We start from the raw sequence: 17,850 nt of genomic DNA on the forward strand, positions 1-17,850 counted from the left end.
CATCATGAAGGCTCCACCTTCATGACTTCATTTAGACTTAATTACCTCCCAAAGGCCCCACTTCCTAATACCACCACATTAGGGGTTAAGATTTCAACATATGAATCTGGAGGGACACAAACATTCATAATGGCTGGTTTATGATGAACGAACAGGAGTTAGCTATGAAGTTTAGGCTATGATTATGAGGTGTCATAAGGATGTGACATAAACAGGGAAAAAGAACCATCTTTCAAAGGAGCTGGCATTTCAGATTCCTCTCTCAATCCTTACTGAAAAGCCAAAACCTTCTAAAGCTAAAGAGATATACAAGAGGGAGCCAAACTAAGCATTCATCTGCCAGCATTGCCATTTTTCAGAGAAGTCTTATGAGAAACTCAGCAAGCAGGGATGCCAATCTACAAAGAATTTGAAGACAACTGCTTGCCCTGAAGAGAAGGTCTTTGCAAGCTGTTTTCTAAAGTGTTAAATCTTTGAAGGATTCTGTTCTCAGTCCTAGCAGAATATAGAGATTTCAAAGTCATAAAACAGACGCAATAATAATGACCTGTACTTGGGGTACAATCCTGTTTTAGGGGACCACATGTTGAAATAATATCTTGACAAAAATGCTTACTTATGAAAAAGCAAGTTTTAGGGGACTTGTCAAAGAAAATGTCAGACAATTTCCGCTATGAAAGTAAAGTATAGAAAACTAACATGAATGTCACTCAAATTATTTGTCACACCACGAAGTATCAATACATAATGAAATTGGGAATATGTACTTCTTTAGATAAAAATATGGATCAAGCCTGAAACTAACATAATATTGTACTCAACTATATTTAAAAATAAGGATGAAAAATAGAGTACTGCCCTAATGTAACCTTTATTATGTCATCTTGTCAATTAAATCACAGATTAGTCTACTGATGGAATTCACTTAGGAGTGGTTATTACACAACTGACCGGAGGAAGGATGAAAAATTTAGTAACTTGAACCTAAGCTAAGAGGTCATCATAAGGCCCCAAAATGTATATTAGTTGCAATTTAAATACAGTTATATTGATTAAATAGTCAGGAAAATTGGGGCTCATCCTTCTGACTCAAAGTGTGGAAAAAGAAATCTGATTCTAATTCTCTTTATATTAAGTATGGGCGTGCTTTTTATTTTGCAGAGGTGGCTCGTTGGTCTAGGGGTATGATTCTCGCTTCGGGTGCGAGAGGTCCCGGGTTCAAATCCCGGACGAGCCCACCTCCTTTTCGACCAATTGGAATAAGGAATCAGAAAAAGTATTTTCTCTAATACTATTGCCAGAAAGATGGACTTTCATTACATTGACAGCAGGATTGCCTTCGGAGAAGCTGGGTGCTTAATTCCAGATCTCCTTGACTGGGAGGTATCAGGAGTGTTGATGCGAGTTTGCTGGCGCCGGCCCAGTTCCAGTTCTCCAGTGGATCCCTTCCCGAAAGTCAAGAAGGAAGGCCTTGGGCATCTAGTCTGTGCGTACGTGTGTACGTGCATACGTACGTGCGTGTGCGTACTTGACTGAGTAGGGCGGGGAAGCGTGAATTATGGTCAACATGTACCTTCCTTCGTCTCGTAGAGACGTGAATATTCATTTCCGCTGCTACGTCCAGCTTGAGTGATCATTTTCGGAATCGCAGCCTTTACTGCTACCGCACTGACTAAAGTAAGTCACCCCAGCTGCTGCTGCCGCGGCTCCCACTGTAATCGACCGTTTACATTTAATCCCACTGTAATCTACCTCTTTCTTTTCCTGCGTTGCGCCACGGACCTGCATTCCCTGGTCAAAGTTCATTCACTTTTTCACTCAACGAATCGATATTCAGTGAATACTGCGTGTCAGCCTCTGCTGGATGCCAGGAATGCGATGGAGGACCAGGAATTAAAAATTATAATAAAAGGTTTTGTTTCAATGGAATTTAATATCACAAGTAACTAAATGTTTACAATTATCATGCGTCCTATGAAGAAGTGTAGAATTCTCACAGAAGCACATAGCACCAGAGCCTACCTGTAGATTCCGGGGAATATTGCCGGCCAGAGTTTTTCCCCCCGGAGAGAAAAACCACGAGGAGCAATCGCTAATACTGGAAGTTCAAGGTCTTCCCCACCCCAAACGTGGAAACTTACCAGTAGCCTTATCCTTGGCCCCAGGAAAAGCTCTCACTTTGGAATTGTTGAAAACGCTCAGGTGAACTGATTAGTATGGAAATTTGGAAGATGAAAAATAGATGGAGAGGAAGGTATTAATCCAGTTACTTTGCTCATGCTAGCTAAATTATTTCCTCAGAATAACCGTGTGGTTATGTGGCCCAAACTGAAAGTGGACACACACACCACCGCAGTTTCTTCCTTGCTCTATGACACCACAGAGGCTCACCTGGCCCTGCTCATCTTGGTGTTCTGAAATAGTATGGATCTTTTTACCTTTCCTTGTTCTGTTTTATCTTTCCTTGATCAGCTTTGGGAACCCATTAAGTATGAAGACACAGGTCCTTATTCAGAAGTGGTGTGTAATATATTGTCTCTTTGTATATACAAATATAAATTTATAATTTATTTGTAATTTAACTTTATAATTTGGAGTAGATGGTGTCATTCATTAAGCTTGAGATTCAAAAAGAATTTCCTCCAACTCCTGTCCTTTAAGAATTTTCTCAGAATTCAAGAAGTCAGTTTTATGCCATCTAAGCAGATTGAATGAATGATCCTTCTTCAAGGGATTTTACTATCCCAAGAAGGATGAGTTAAACATATTGTCTGATAGTAAATGGCACAGGCAGATCACTTCATCATATAGCCCACAATCAATAAACTGGACTCATAATCTCATTTTCAGTTATTTGTAGGGCCTAATTATATCTATAGATCAGGAACCAAAGATCACTAGACATCTAAAGTTAATGTCTAATATGAAAGAGATAAAAGTGAACTAAAAAATAGAGGAAAATGTAATGCAGAGAGGAGAAAACATCTCAGGAAAGTTATTATAACTATTCGTGTTTTTTAAAGAGAATGCTGGGTAACTCTTAAGTACAGATGTCTCTTAAAATTGAAGTTGTGAGAGTAGATATGAAAAACGTAATGGAGTAATTGGAATAAAATGTAAAAGACATCCTCAAGAATGTGGAGTAAAAATATAAAGGCAACTCTAGCAGTCATGCTCCTTGGTATATACCCAAATGAGTTGAAAACTTATGTCCACAAAAAAACCTGCACATGAATATTTATAGCAGCTTTATTGATAACTGTCAATACTTGGAAACAACCAAAATGTCCTTCAGTAAATGAATGGCTAAACAAACCGTGGTCCATCGTACAATGGACTATTACTCAGTAATAAGAAGAAATTAGCTATCAAGCCACAAAAGGACATGAAGGAAACTTAAAAGCATATTACTAAGTGAAAGAAGCCAATTTGAAAGGCTCCATATTGTATGATTCCAACTATACGACATTCTGGAAAAAGTAAAAGTATAGAAACAAAATGTCAGGAGTTCTCAGGGTTATGGAGGCTGTAGGGATGAAGACGTGGAGCACAGGGCAGCGTAACTATTCTGTACGATGCAGTAATGATGGGTACGTGTCATTATACATTTGTCAAAATGCATAGACTGTCTAAAGGGAAGAGTAAACCCTAACATGAATCATGTTAATAATAATATATTAATATTGGTTCATCAGTTGTAACAAATGTACCAAAACAATATAAGATGTAAATAATAGGAGAAGCTGTGAGGAATGGGAGGAGGTATGTGTGAACTCTGTACTTTTTTTTTTTTTGAACTCTGTACTTTTGAATTAATTTTTCTGTAAACCTGAAACTACCAAAAAAAATAGAGTCTATTTAAAAAGTATAAACAGAATGTAACTAGGAGAGAATAATAATTTTTTTTTAAAAAAGTAGTGGAGACATCCTGGAGGTTTAAAATCAAAGAATAAGAAACTCCAGAAAAAAGGTAAAGTAAGAAAATAGAGAACACATAAATGAGAAAATTAGAAACAAAAAATTCAAGCTAATTTCTCAAACTGAAATACATGATTTTCCAAATTTAATGATGTAATGGAGGTCCCAGAACAGTGAATGAAAATAGAAACATACAAAGGCATATCTTTCAGACATTTCAGAGCATTGAGGACAAAGAAATCATCCTGAAAGAGAGAAAAATTAATTGCAAATGAAGCATAGTAATTAGAATGACTTTGTAATTCTCAAAAGCAATACTGGAAGCTAGAAGAAAGAAAATATTCCCCAGCCTAGCATTCCATACCCAACCAAGTATTCAATCAAGTGTTAGAGAAACTTGAAAGATATTCTCCAATACCCAAATATTCCAAAGTCTTATCTCCAATAAACTCTTTCTCAGGAAGCTACTTACTTGGGAAATGGGGTTTCCAGAGGAAGAAAGTATGCAGATGATGGTGAAGGAAGACCTCAGGATGAAAACCGTATAGCAAGTATAAAAAACACCCAATTTCTTTTGTCAAAAATTTATGGTTATTTGTGGTAATTTGAGAAAAAAACTAATGTTCAGGAAACAAAACATCATGAGAGATCAGTGAATGATATTTGCCAATCATAATATAGGAACAGTGATACTAATTCAATACACATTATGATATAATTATATTTGGAAGAAACTTTGATAGGAAGAGTATCTGTATCTGTATATGGTGGTGTTTAAGGTGAGAAAAGAGAAGTGAATCTTCTTTTTGTATAAGGGGTAATCAATAGAAAATACTAAACTTAAAAAATCAAAAGTAGAAATAAAAGCGTCAATATTAATTAGAATACAGTTTTGTCTTTGTAACAAAGACCCCAATGAACAGTAGCTTAAAGGAAGCAGAAGTTTACTGATCTCTCATGTAATAGTTTGAAGGTATAATCAAGAGCAGGGTGATACTTTGGCTCCAGGATGTTGGTTCCATTCTTCTATCTCATGGATCCCTCCTTTCTATGGGTTGCTGGGTCCAATCTCTTTATATTTCAGGACACCTTCATTCCTATGATGTTGCCTTTTCCAGCAAGCAGATACAGTAGGAAGAGAGAAGTGAATCGTATTTCTTTCCTCTTCTGGACATAACCTGGAAGTTTTACATCCACTTTCTCTTTAATGCCCTAGTTTAGAAATTGGCCACATGACCATACATCAAGGAAAGTTGTGCATTGTAATCTTCCCATGGGTGGCTATGAACTCTACTAAATTTCCATTTCTTGGAAGGAAAGCACAAATATTGATGGCAACTAGCCATCTCTGCCATAGCATGATATTTGGAGACATGTTGGTAAAAACAGAAACAACAACACAAACAAAAAGCCAAATGGCTGAAAATCTTTGCCTCTACCAAAGAGGGAGAGGAACACTTTTTTACATACACATATTTCTGAATTACTTGATATTTTTAAACATGTGTGGTTAACTTTGGTTTTAAATTTTTAATTAAAAAAATAAGCTTTAGGGGCTTCCCTGGTGGCGCAGTGGTTGGGAGTCCGCCTGCCGATGCAGGGGACGCGGGTTCGTGCCCCGGTCCGGGAGGATCCCACATGCTGCGGAGCAGCTGGGCCCGTGAGCCATGGCCGCTGAGCCTGCGCGTCCGGAGCCTGTGCTCTGCAATGGGGGAGGCCACTGCAGTGAGGGGCCCTCGTAACAAAAAAAAAAAAAAAAAAAAAAAAAGCTTTAAACTGAGAACCAGGTATGGATAAAAAAATTTATCCGGGTTAAAATGAAAAAGGTCGAGAGCACCCCGTGAGGGAAATAGGCTTGTCAGAAGAGACAGGAAATAGATTCTTGATACAAAATCATAAATTGGACTAAGCATGGAAAACAAGGTGGAGGGAAGTGGGTTAAATTGAGGTTGAAGATCCAGGCAGGACAATGCAACAAACACTAAAATATAAGGACTTTTCCAGGTTAAGAAGAGAGATTAATTCTTTGGGACAAGCAAAGGGTTGTCTTCACTCAAGAAGATGTTACAGCAACCTAAGGTAGTGTCCCCACGCTTAGAGTGTGAAAATGCCGCAAGGATCCGTTCCTACAGGATTTCCCCTGTGTTTCCTGTTGTTCATCCTGTTGTGGTTGATTTGCTTGGGCTTCAAAAGAAAAATCTTCATGACCACCTTCCATTCTCAGATTTAGTGATGTTTCCTGATCAGCCACTCACGTGCTTCAACGCTCCAGCCACAGTGATTTCCAACAGTTTTCTAGATACTACTCACCTTTGATCACGTGCTTTCCTCAGTCTGGGACACCCTCATTTTTTGCACCTCTAGAAAATTTGCTCTTCAAGACTCATCTTCGATATTACCTTCTTTTGTCAGGCATTTATGATTCATTATGATTAGTCAGAATTAGTCCCTACTCCTCGTTCCTTCATGTGCATTTTATTCATTCCATGAAACAAACGAATCAAAAACCAAAAAAAAGCAGCTAAAATAGCTTTTTTTCACCCTTTCCCAGAATCATTTTCTCACTAGAAGTGAGTCTCAACATTTTTAGCATCTCATCCCTTGGAATATAGAATGAAAGTTGGGAAACATTTCCCCTAGAAAGCCACTCAATAACACATAGGAATTTGGAAGGAAAACAGAATTCATGGTTCCTCAGATGCGGATGACCCGGGAGGAGAGCCCCACGAAGTTAAAGATTCTTCTCTATGCAATGTCACCCGAAAGTATTGTAGAAGCGGCAATAACACGGAATAGAAATTGAGCCCTATTCAGATCCGTCGTCTAATTTTCCAAACTGTCTTATTAACCACGAATTAGGAGTCCACATTCGTCAGTTCCCCTGACAGCGACTCCAGTGGAACCGGCTCTGGGAAACTCTGCCCCTGCGGACAGCCGGCCGCGCTCTCGGGCCGCGGGCCCAGGCTCCCCTGACGAGGGACGGTGACAGCAAACTGGCTCAGCCCAGGTTGGGAGTGAAAGCCCAGGCAGATGTGTTTCTATCACGTCTCAACCAATTTTATGACTCCTGAGAAAGCTAAGCCCGTTTTTTGCCCCCGTCGCAGCTTTTCCATCCCAGTTCTTTGTCCATTCGTGTGGAAGCTAGCCACCTCCACGTCTCCCAGACGTCTCTAAGCCGTCTCCTAAGCGTCTTTCTCTCCGGGATAGCCAGCGAGTTCCCTAATATAAACTCTGAAATAAAGCATGCCAAGCGGTCATTGTAAGTGGACGAGGTGGCCGAGTGGTAAAGGCGATGGATTGCTAATCCATTGTGCTCTGCACGCGTGGGTTCGAATCCCACCCTCGTCGGCTTGGCCCTTTGTTAAGGAGAAAAGAAACCCGTCTGTCCAGATCTGAACTTTGAATCCACCTAAGAGAAACCTGTCCTCCCTTCCCTACCCCCAACTGTTATATGTGTGGTTTTTCCCATTGATGGTTCCCAGTGATAGCTGATTGGCTTCTGATATTTGATAAAGTTTCTTCATATAGGTGGAGGAGGAGAAGAAAGTGAAAGACAGATGAAGCTGGTAGAAACTGGAGTCTGATCTCTCTAGTCCCTCATTTTAGAAGTTGTTACTACAATTAGCATTAAAATAAATTCATCAAAAAGATATTCAACAGGACAAACACACCAAGGTAGAATTTCAATTACTTAGATTCTCAAGAACAAATCTACTGACCAAAATTGAAGAAATATATAGCACTGAAGAGAGGAGTACACGAGTTTTTTAAACATTAAGAAATTCAGAGGTAAGTTAGTTTCAAGTGACAACCACACAAACCTCTTTCCAAGAGGCCACAGGCAGGATGCGGCTTAAGGATGGAACCAAGAACCTGTTGCTGAAGATTGATTGGGTTGGACATTCCCAGACTGTACCCCTGAGGACTTGAAAATGAAGATGCCCCATGTAAGGGCCACATGGAAAGGAGAAGCATGGTTTAGAGAGATTCAGAGGAACACAGTGTCCCAGGATTTGGTAGGGGAGATGATCGGAAAGTCTGGGAAGAGTGACTTGTAGGACCCTATCTGAGCCCAACTTTAAAGAACTGAAGGTTGAATCAATAGGCAACAATAAAGCAATATTTTACCCCATTCTGAGATTAATATTTGTTCTTTTGGGTAATAGATGCTACATACATGCTCTTCACTCTACCACATTGCCACTAAAGTACCCCAAACTGAAAGAAAGGGTGTCCTCTTTCCCTGAGGTACACATATTTAATGTTCTTAGCCTGCTAGGAAGTGACATCCTTGACTATACAAAGGGTGGGACTCTCACAAGCCACCAAGTGGACACCAGACAAATTTTCCTGGGAGCACTTCGCAGGTTCTAATGTATTTCCACTTGTGAACTAGAGTTCTTGTTCCTTACTTGTAGGCTTTTCATAACTAATTTTAAGAAAGTATATTGCAAATTTTCCTTTTCTTATTATATTTTAAGTTGACCAAAGAATTGAGTTTTTGCTTTTATTTTAAAAAACAGCTTCATTAAAGTATAATTGGCATATGATGAACTGCATATATTTAAAGAGTACATTTTAATGAATTTTGACATATGTATACACATGAAACCATGATCCCAATCAAGATAGTGAACTTATCTATCAGCCCTAAAATCTCATTGTCCCCCCCTTTTTTTTTTTGTGGTACACGGGCCTTTCACTGTTGTGGCCTCTCCCGTTGTGGCTCCGGACGTGCAGGCTCAGCAGCCATGGCTTACGGGCCCAGCCGCTCCGCGGCATGTGGTATCTTCCCGGACCAGGGCACAAACCCGTGTCCCCTGCATTGGCAGGTGGACTCTCAACCACTGCGCCATTGTCCCCTTCTGTAATTCTTTTCTCCTGCCCCCTCTGTCCCCAATCCCCACAGGACAACTGATCTGCATTTTGTCACTATAGATTAACTCGCTTTTTCTAAAGTTTTGTATAAATATAGTTCAGTATGTACTTTACTTTGATTGACTCCTTTCATTCAGCCTAATTATTCTGAGATTTATCCATTTTATGTGTGTGGTGGACAGACCCCTCCCATGAGCCCCACATCCAGGTGTTTGGACTTTTGTCTATGTCCTCCCCTTGAGTGAGAGTTGGACCTGGGACCTACTTTAACTAATAGAATATGGCAAAGATGATTGGATCATTCCTGTGATTATACTGAGCTATATAAGACTCATTCTTGCTAGCTGATTCACTCTAAAGAGTATCCTTGCTGGCTTCATGATGTAAATGGTCAAGGAGGGAAAGCCGACTTGGCAAGGAGCTTCAGGCACCTCTCGGAAGTGCAGGTAGCCCCTGAGAACTGAAAGATACTTCCAGCTAACAACCGGCAAGAAGCCTGTGCCCTCAGTCCTAAAGCTGCAAGGAAATAAATTCTGCCAACAACCTGAGGGGGCTTGGAAGCAGATTCTTCCCTAGCCAATGGAAGGGCAGCAGAATACGCCACCCCAAAATATGCCTCTTTGGCATAAGGATTGTTTTGAGCTGATTATTTTTGAGAAGAAAACACAGGAGATGCACTAAAAAACAGTAGACTTTACCCTTTTAAAAGGGAACTTAACATTTATAAGGGAAGTCTCCACTTGTAAGGGTGAATCCCTACCAGGAAGAGAAACTCTTATCAATGGAGAAAGTACCCGACTTAAATGTGCGTAAGGACATTACCCTCGCGCACTGTGTTTTTCCTGGTAACCTCCTGTAACTGACGTCCCCAGCCACCACCACCTTTCTTTTGTCTTTAGCTGAAGATGGCACTTAATGTAGTGGCTCGGGGCATTTCAGGGAGTTGTACTCAGTTTTCCTGGATATCTCCCATGTATATACAAGGTAAACATGTTGTAGGAGAGCCAAATTTGCCAGCCCAAGTGCATCCCTTTGGCATGAGGATTCCTTTAGGCTGATTATTTTTAAGACACAAGACTCCAGGAGTTTTCCTTGTTGCCTCTTCCTTAACTGCCTAAAAGAATTTAGATAAAAGGCCTGTTCCAGACTAGAGCTATCACCAGAGGTATCTACAAAAAAATCTGGGCTAGTTGTGGCAGTGGGAAACTTGGCAGGGCATAGAGATCAGAGCTCACTCTATTTCCCATTGTCTCTGCCTGGCCTAGCGAACATTTGTTTACCAAGCATATGTTTTCCCACCTCCATGTTAACTGCCTCCCTCCCTGCTGAAGTACCAAACCACTACCCCAACATCCTCTTTTGTCTTTAGCTGAGAATGGTATTTAAGATGAGGATTTTGACCATTTTGTCAAGTTACTCAGTTTTCCTGGGTCTCTCCCACATATACGTGTTATTAAAGTTTGGTTTGATCTTCTCTTGTTAAGCTGTCTCAAGTCCATTTAATCCTTAGACCAGCCAGAATGTTACTGGCTGGAGCCGGAACAGAACTCATATTTGGCTGCTCATCGCTCAAAAGTCAATGTTCAAGACACAGGCATTGGTGCAAAAAGAAAGATGCTTTATTTAGGAAGCCGGCAACCTGGGGAGATGGCAGACTCGCCTCGCAAAAAACCATCTCCAAGTCGCCAGTTAGAGGAAAAGCGTTCTATGGGGAAAAACTGGAAAGTTTCAGGGGTGGACTTCCTTTCCGATTTAGATGACTCTTTCTCTTTCCCATTCTCTCTCTCTTCTCCTCCCTTTCCCTCCCTCTCTCTCTCTCTCTCTGTCTCTCTCCCCTAAATAAAACAAATGAGACAATCCAGGCAACAGTTTTGTGGAAAGAAATGAGTATCAGGCAGTACTAGGCAATGCAAAAACAAAATCCTGTACAGATTCGAAGCCAACACCTTTTGCTTACCAGTAGAATGCACAACAAACAATCCCTATATTGTATTAAAATTAATTTATTTGATATGCATCATATGGACAACTTTTAAGAGCATGCCAGTAGAATTTTAGAATTTGTCATTAAGTCACATATTGTTTGGAGCAGGAAACATATCAAGACAAAGCTCCTTGGTACAAAACACTGTCAAGGCCTGAACACAGGAAGCTGTCAATTGTGGAAAAGGAAAGATACAAATTGTCTGTTTTTCATTTCCTATCTTGACATCTATAAAAAGTTGTTCTAAAACAACAACAAAAACAACAACAACAACAAAAAAAACACAGATCTTTCCACTCTCCAGGACAAATCAACAAATACTGAAGTTTACAAGCTAGGTGTTGAAAATGTGCTAGGTTACAGTGTGATAGTTACTGCTCTTGGGGAGATGGAGATGTTCAGAAAAGAAGCCACACGCACCCCCTAAAAAATATATGGTGGGAAAGTAAAAACACAAAACAAGTATAAATAAAAAAGCTGTGGGAGTTTAGAGAATAACAATATATCAGATCAAAGGAATCAAGAATGGGCATTAAAGAATAAAACTGAGGCAAGAAAAGAGTGTAGAGGCCGCAGGCATGGAAATGGGAACTTCTCTCTGAGGAAAGAAGAACTTGTTTAATTGGGTATAAAACATTCATGCCGGATAGAAATGAATTTTTAGTGAGCTCGAAAATTGTACATAATGTTGAGTAATGGTTTGAAATTCAGATTAAGGGGATGGAAGATCCTTTGAAGAACTTTGAGCAGAGGAGTTACATTTCAAACTGAGTTTTGAAGTACACTTCTTTAGCTGTGTCAGAAAGATTACAAGATGGTGTGACTAGAGGTGAAGAAACCAGAAACTATTCAAACACGGAAGGGCCCCAGATGCTGGGCCATGTTCCTTCCATCAGCCTCTGAAGTAAGAGGTGGCCTATATGGGACACAGCATTTCCTCTACAGTACTATGTACCACGAATGGCTGAAGGAATGAGTGAAAAGAAAAAGAATGTGCAGGAATAATCTACAAGATCTGGCAAGCCCTCGGAGGTGGGGATATCTCTTTAACTGGTGAAGGAATCCTCAAACTTGTAAATATGTGTTAAGAGAACTTGCAAGGACACATTGAGAAGGAACACGGAGAGAACATGAGCTGAGATGGAAGAAAGAACACACATTTTAGAGTCAAAAAAATTTGCTTTCCAGTACTGGCTTTGCCACTTACCAGCCATGTGACTTGAATTAATTTTCCCCTGAGCCTCAGCTTCACGTCTAAAAAGGGGGTAATGATATATGTTCATGAATAAATTAAATTAGACTAAATAAAACAATGTGAGTAATTCGATTTTTATCTTTCTGTGGTACACAGCACTGAATAGATAGTGGCGATTATTGCTATGAGGTCCTTTTGATGGTATTTTGAAGAGGATCTCAGGCCACGTGGTTCCAAGTGCAGATTTAAAGGCGTTTAGGCTGGAGGCAAGTTTGGCAGTAATTCGTCCCTTCATTGGTTGGACTAGATAGAATACTCCATCTACTATGGCCAGAGAGGAGACGATGGGCAGTGAAACAGTGATTGAAATTTCGGAAGGCAAGGGAGTTTGAGAAAATCGGAGCAGGTGAAGAAAAAAGACTAGCCAAATGCGAACACAACTGTCTCCACTCAGAAGTCCACAGGGTCCTACCGCTGGATGAGCAGCGAATGGCACCGACAGCACCGCCCTCTAGTGCTCGGTCCCTCTAACTGCAGGGGTGAAATGGGAGCCTTGGCCCATGTGGAGAAGTCCTTAGACACCAGTGTTTCTCTACTGGGAGAAATGTTAATTCAGAAAACAGTACTTTGAGGAGAGGGAGATTTGTCATTTCCTGTTAACCGCTACCCCTGAAACCAACCAGGCTGCATGTCTTTCCTGACAGAATGACGCTAAGTTTGAAATTCAGAGAGGGCAGACTATCTTGATGTGACACAATGTGTCACTTGCCTTATTTGGCATATAAAAATAAAATAAAATAATGTATGTACCAATAATCATTAATGAAAAAAATTTATGAAGAAGTAGCAATCCGAGTTTTAACAAAAGCAAAGGTTTTTGCAGGGGAGAGAAAACTGGGAGTCACCAGAAGGAGCCCTCAGAGAATGGCAGGAAGTGAAGACAATTTGTCTTTGATCTGCTGAATCCCAAGGAAGGGTTTCTTTTTTTTTCAGCAGGTGAAACAATTTTATTTCACAGTTGTCTTTAAAACCACAAAGACAATATGTTCTTCATATAGAAAAGTTAGTTCAGATAACTATACTTTCTAGAAAATGATTATAGAGACGCTCTTAAAGAAAATGCACCCCAGGGCTTTCCTGTTGGCGCAGTGTTTGAGAGTCCGCCTGCTGAGGCAGGGGACACGGGTTCGTGCCCCGGTCCGGGAATATACCACATGCCGCGGAGCGGCTAGGCTCGTGAGCGGCTAGGCTCGTGAGCCATGGCCGCTGAGCCTGCGCGTCTGGAGCCTGTGCTCCGCAACGGGAGAGGCCACAACAGTGAGAGGCCTGCGTACAGAAAAAAAAAAAAAAAAAAAGCACCCCATTATATGGTTTTGGTGAAGTTGCTTGGAAAAACTCACATCTGGACTGATTCCTAAAACATACCATTCCACCATTCTGCATCTTTTGGTTCAAAGTATATGTTATTGTCATCAATACATGTTCCTGCATTCTTACATGTATGATAATACATATATATACTGGTTTTTCTTTACTTTCTTTACACCCAAGGAAGTAAAGAAAATTCTTTGAGGGTCTCCCATAACAGCAGTGGAGCCAAGGAATATTACTTTATCCAGATATACTTTGTGCCAGGCACCGTTCTAGAAGCTTGGGGATACAGTAGTTATCAAAGTAGACCGAAGCAGAAAAATACATCTCTCAAGGGACTTACATTCTGGTGAAGAGGGCAGTATGGTGAAGATTATAAGCAAAAGAATAAGTAGAGTATATAGCATGCCAGATCTTGATACGTATTATGAAGAAAAATATAGTAATACAGATAGGAAATTTGCATGGGGTGGCTTAATTATTAAAGATGACAGTCAAAGAAGGCCTCACTGACAAGATGAATACTTGCATCAGGACCTCAATGTCCCTTATTACAAAGCATGGAAGTCCTATCTCAGGAAGGGAACAGGAATTCAGCCACCCCAGAGCTTTCTGTACCAGGTTCATCGAAGAGTCCCAGGCTTCCTCTCAAATAAGCATCAGGCTTATTTTCAGGGAAGATGCAGCCAGTGTAGGAAAACGTTTGGCCTCAGGTTACCCTCCTAGGGTCACTGGCTCAGGTGCACTTGCTGAGAAGTTTCACCCACTCTACTTACTAATAGGAAAGAGCTCCAAGCTAGATAATGAGAAAAGCAAGGGGCAGAACCATGAGAAGAATATAGCCATTGGCCATTTATGTTAATGGGGACAGAATAGAATCCACGCTTACATATATGTGTTTGTATAAAGAAATTCCAGATGGGTACACAGGAAACTAATAAACGTGGTTCTTTGTTATTGATGGGGGAACTGGGCAGATGAGGACTGTGTTTGAAATAGGATTGTTTATTGTATTATTTATATATGCAATTATTAAACCCTAGCAATGGACTGCCTAGTAGAAACCACAAAACAATATTAGCTACATTTTCTTAAAGGGCCACAAGATGGCAATAGCGTTTCTTGTTTGTCGAGCCTGGGAGATGGGAGGAGGGGACCGCTGCAGCTCTGAGCTCCTCCCTTGTGCAAATGGCCTTCTTGTTCCCTTAGTTCAGTTGCCGGAATTTCTCTTTGCCAGCACTTGATTCCTCTCATTGTCACCCCTTGTTGACTGAAAGAGAATTATCTTCGTTAATTGGGCCAGCTTTTTTGAAACCTTTTTTTTTTTTGGGGGGGGGGTAAGGGGGAAGGAAGCGGGGAAAGGATTATGGACGTCTTGAAGTATACCCCAAAGTACACGAAAACGTACCTCCAGGTGTCCATCAGACATGCTTCAACAATTACCAACATCTGCTTTGTTTCATTATCCAGGTGTACATTGTGGGAGAGGGTAGCAGTGTAAAGAAATCATAAACATATTTTTTTCAATCATGAATATTTTCACAAACATCCTACGGATACAGAGTTAAATAAAATACAAGGTTTTCTCACCTAAGAAAAATTTTAAATGATTTTTAACATCATCCAATATCTAGTACTAAAAAAAAAAATCCTCAATGGCCTCAAATATTTTTTTACAATGATTTTGTCTGAATGGTATTCCATTAGATCTACAAATAGTATTTGGTTACTGTGTCTTTTAAATCTATTTTAATTCATGACGTTTAACCAAATCTGAGTTTGCTCTTTGGAAAAGGAGTTGAGAAACTATAATCTGGGTGATGGGAATGCTCATTGTCCATGGGTGGTCATTGCTTGCAGACCTTTTCTCTGAAAAGTGATGGGGGAAATAAGGGTTTTCTTAAAAGGAAAAAAAAAAAAAGATCATACTGATATTTTCCATTCAAATTTAAGTCAAAAGCGTTTTTTACTTAACATTTTAAAATAGATTTTATTGGAGTATAATTGCTTCACAATACTGTGTTAGTTACTGTTGTACAACAAAGTGAATCAGCCATATGCATACACATATCCCCATATCCCCTCCCTCTTGAGCCTCCCACCCACCCTCCCTATCTCACCCCTCTAGGTCATCGCAAAGCACTGAGCTGATCTCCCTGTGCTATGCTGCCGCTTTCCACTAGCTCACTATTTTACATTTTTTAATGTATATATGTCAATGCTACTCTCACTTCGCCCCAACTTCCCCCCCCCACTGTGTCCTCAAGTCCATTCTCTATGTCTACGTCTTTATTCCTGCCCTGCCACTAGGTTCATCAGTACCATTTTTTTTAAACTTAACATCTTTAAGGTTATAATTGAAATTCTTTTATTCTGAAAATCTTAGTTTCTTATATGATAAAAAAAAGACTTGTTTTCTCTATAGACAAAATAAGAAAAGACATCTTAACACTTTAATTATTCTGAATTAGAAAGTAGAATGAAGAGAAGAAAGGTTTGAACCTACTAAAATCTGACCTTGAGTGAGGTCAAGGTTAGATTTTAGTAGAAATAGACTTTTCAACTCTTTCCTCATTTAAAATTGATATTCACTAATATTCTGTCCTTCCCAAATTAAGAAAGAACATAGAAGTCTTGATGCTGCAAAATAATTTAAAAAGAAAATGCCTCCTCTAATGAAGTGTAACATAACACTCTTATCTTCATGGTTAGAACTTTTGTTTCTTGTTTAAGAAATCCTTTGGTACTGTGAGATATTTTCTTAGCTTACCTTCTAAAAAGGCTTAATGGTTTTCCTTTTACATTTAAGGGTCTTTTTTCCTCTGTGGGTATCCAATTTTCCTGATAAATTTTTGAACAGCTTATCTTTTCCTCACTTACCTCACCATTTTCATTTCTAAAGATTCAACAAAAAATTAGATACGATCTTTGCCTTTCTATCTAATTCAGCTGGTAAATGGGTCCATTTCTGTGCAATACCACCCAGTATTATAGCTATATGACTCTTTTTTTATCACTAAATCATATTCTACCTCATCAGGAGTTTCTTGGATTTTCTTTTTTTACCCTTTTGATCCTCAAATAAATGTTAGAATTAACTTCCAAATTCCAAAACTAGGATTTTGACTGAAATTACCTGATTTTGTCAGTCCTCCTTTGGATACTAAAACTTCTTAAAAAAAAAAGTAAAATAAACACAGCAGAGATGCAAGGATGGAAAGTAAAACTTTTTCAAGTTGGTAATTAAGTAAGTGTAATAGCAGTGGTACCACTCCATTTCTACCTCTTAGTTTTGTTTTGTTTTGTTTTAAAGAAGATGTTGGGGGTAGGAGTTAATTAATTAATTAATTAATTTTGCTGTATTGCGTCTTCATTTCTGTGCGAGGGCTTTCTCTAGTTGTGGCAAGTGGGGGCCACTCTTCATCGCGGTGCACGGGCCTCTCACTATCGCGGGCTTTTGTTGCGGAGCACAGGCTCCAGACACGCAGGCTCAGTAGTTGTGGCTCACGGGCCTAGTTGCTCCACGGCATGTGGGATCTTCCCAGACCAGGGCTCGAACCCATGTTCCCTGCATTGGCAGGCAGATTCTTGACCACTGTGCCACCAGGGAAGCCCTACCTCTTAGTTCTTTAAAAAATGTGTTTTGACAAGGGGAGAAATTACACCAATTCTTTGTCACTATTCAGCACACATACAGTATCCAGTTGAACAGGACTCCAGTAAAACTGCTAGGTGCCACTTTGAGTCTCCCAATAATTGATTAGGCTGCTTCTTTATCAACGAAGGATGTGGTACACATTAAGACTGCAGTAAAATAGGAACATACATATTGATAATTACCTTAAATGTAACTGGATTAAATGCTCCAACCAAAAGACATAGATTGGCTGAATGGATACAGAAACAAGAGCTGTATATACGCTGTCTCCAAGAGACCGACTTCAGACCTAGGGACACATACAGATTGAAAGTGAGGAGATGGAAAAAGATATTCCATGCAAATGGAAATCAAAAGAAAGCTGGAGTAGCAATTCTCATATCAGACAAAATAGACTTTAAAACAAAGACTATTACAAGAGACAAAGAAGGACACTACATAATGATCAATGGATCGATCCAAGAAGGAGATATAACAATCATAAATATTTATGGACCCAACATAGGAGCACCTCAATACATAAGGCAAATACTAACAGCCATAAAATGGGAAATCGACAGTAACACATTCATAGTAGGGGACTTTAACACCCCACTTTCACCAATGGACAGATCATCCAAAATGAAAATAAATAAGGAAACACAAGCTTTAAATGATACATTAAACAAGATGGACTTAATTGATATTTATAGGACATTCCATCCAAAAGCAACAGAATACACTTTCTTCTCAAGTGCTCATGGAACATTCTCCAGGACAGACCATACCCTGGGTCACAAATCAAGCCTTGGTAAATTTAAGAAAATTGAAATCATATCAAGTATCTTTTCTGACCACAACGCTATG

This window comes from Grampus griseus (assembly GCF_964374135.1).
Source record: "Grampus griseus genome assembly, chromosome: 10".
NCBI lineage: Eukaryota > Metazoa > Chordata > Mammalia > Artiodactyla > Delphinidae > Grampus > Grampus griseus.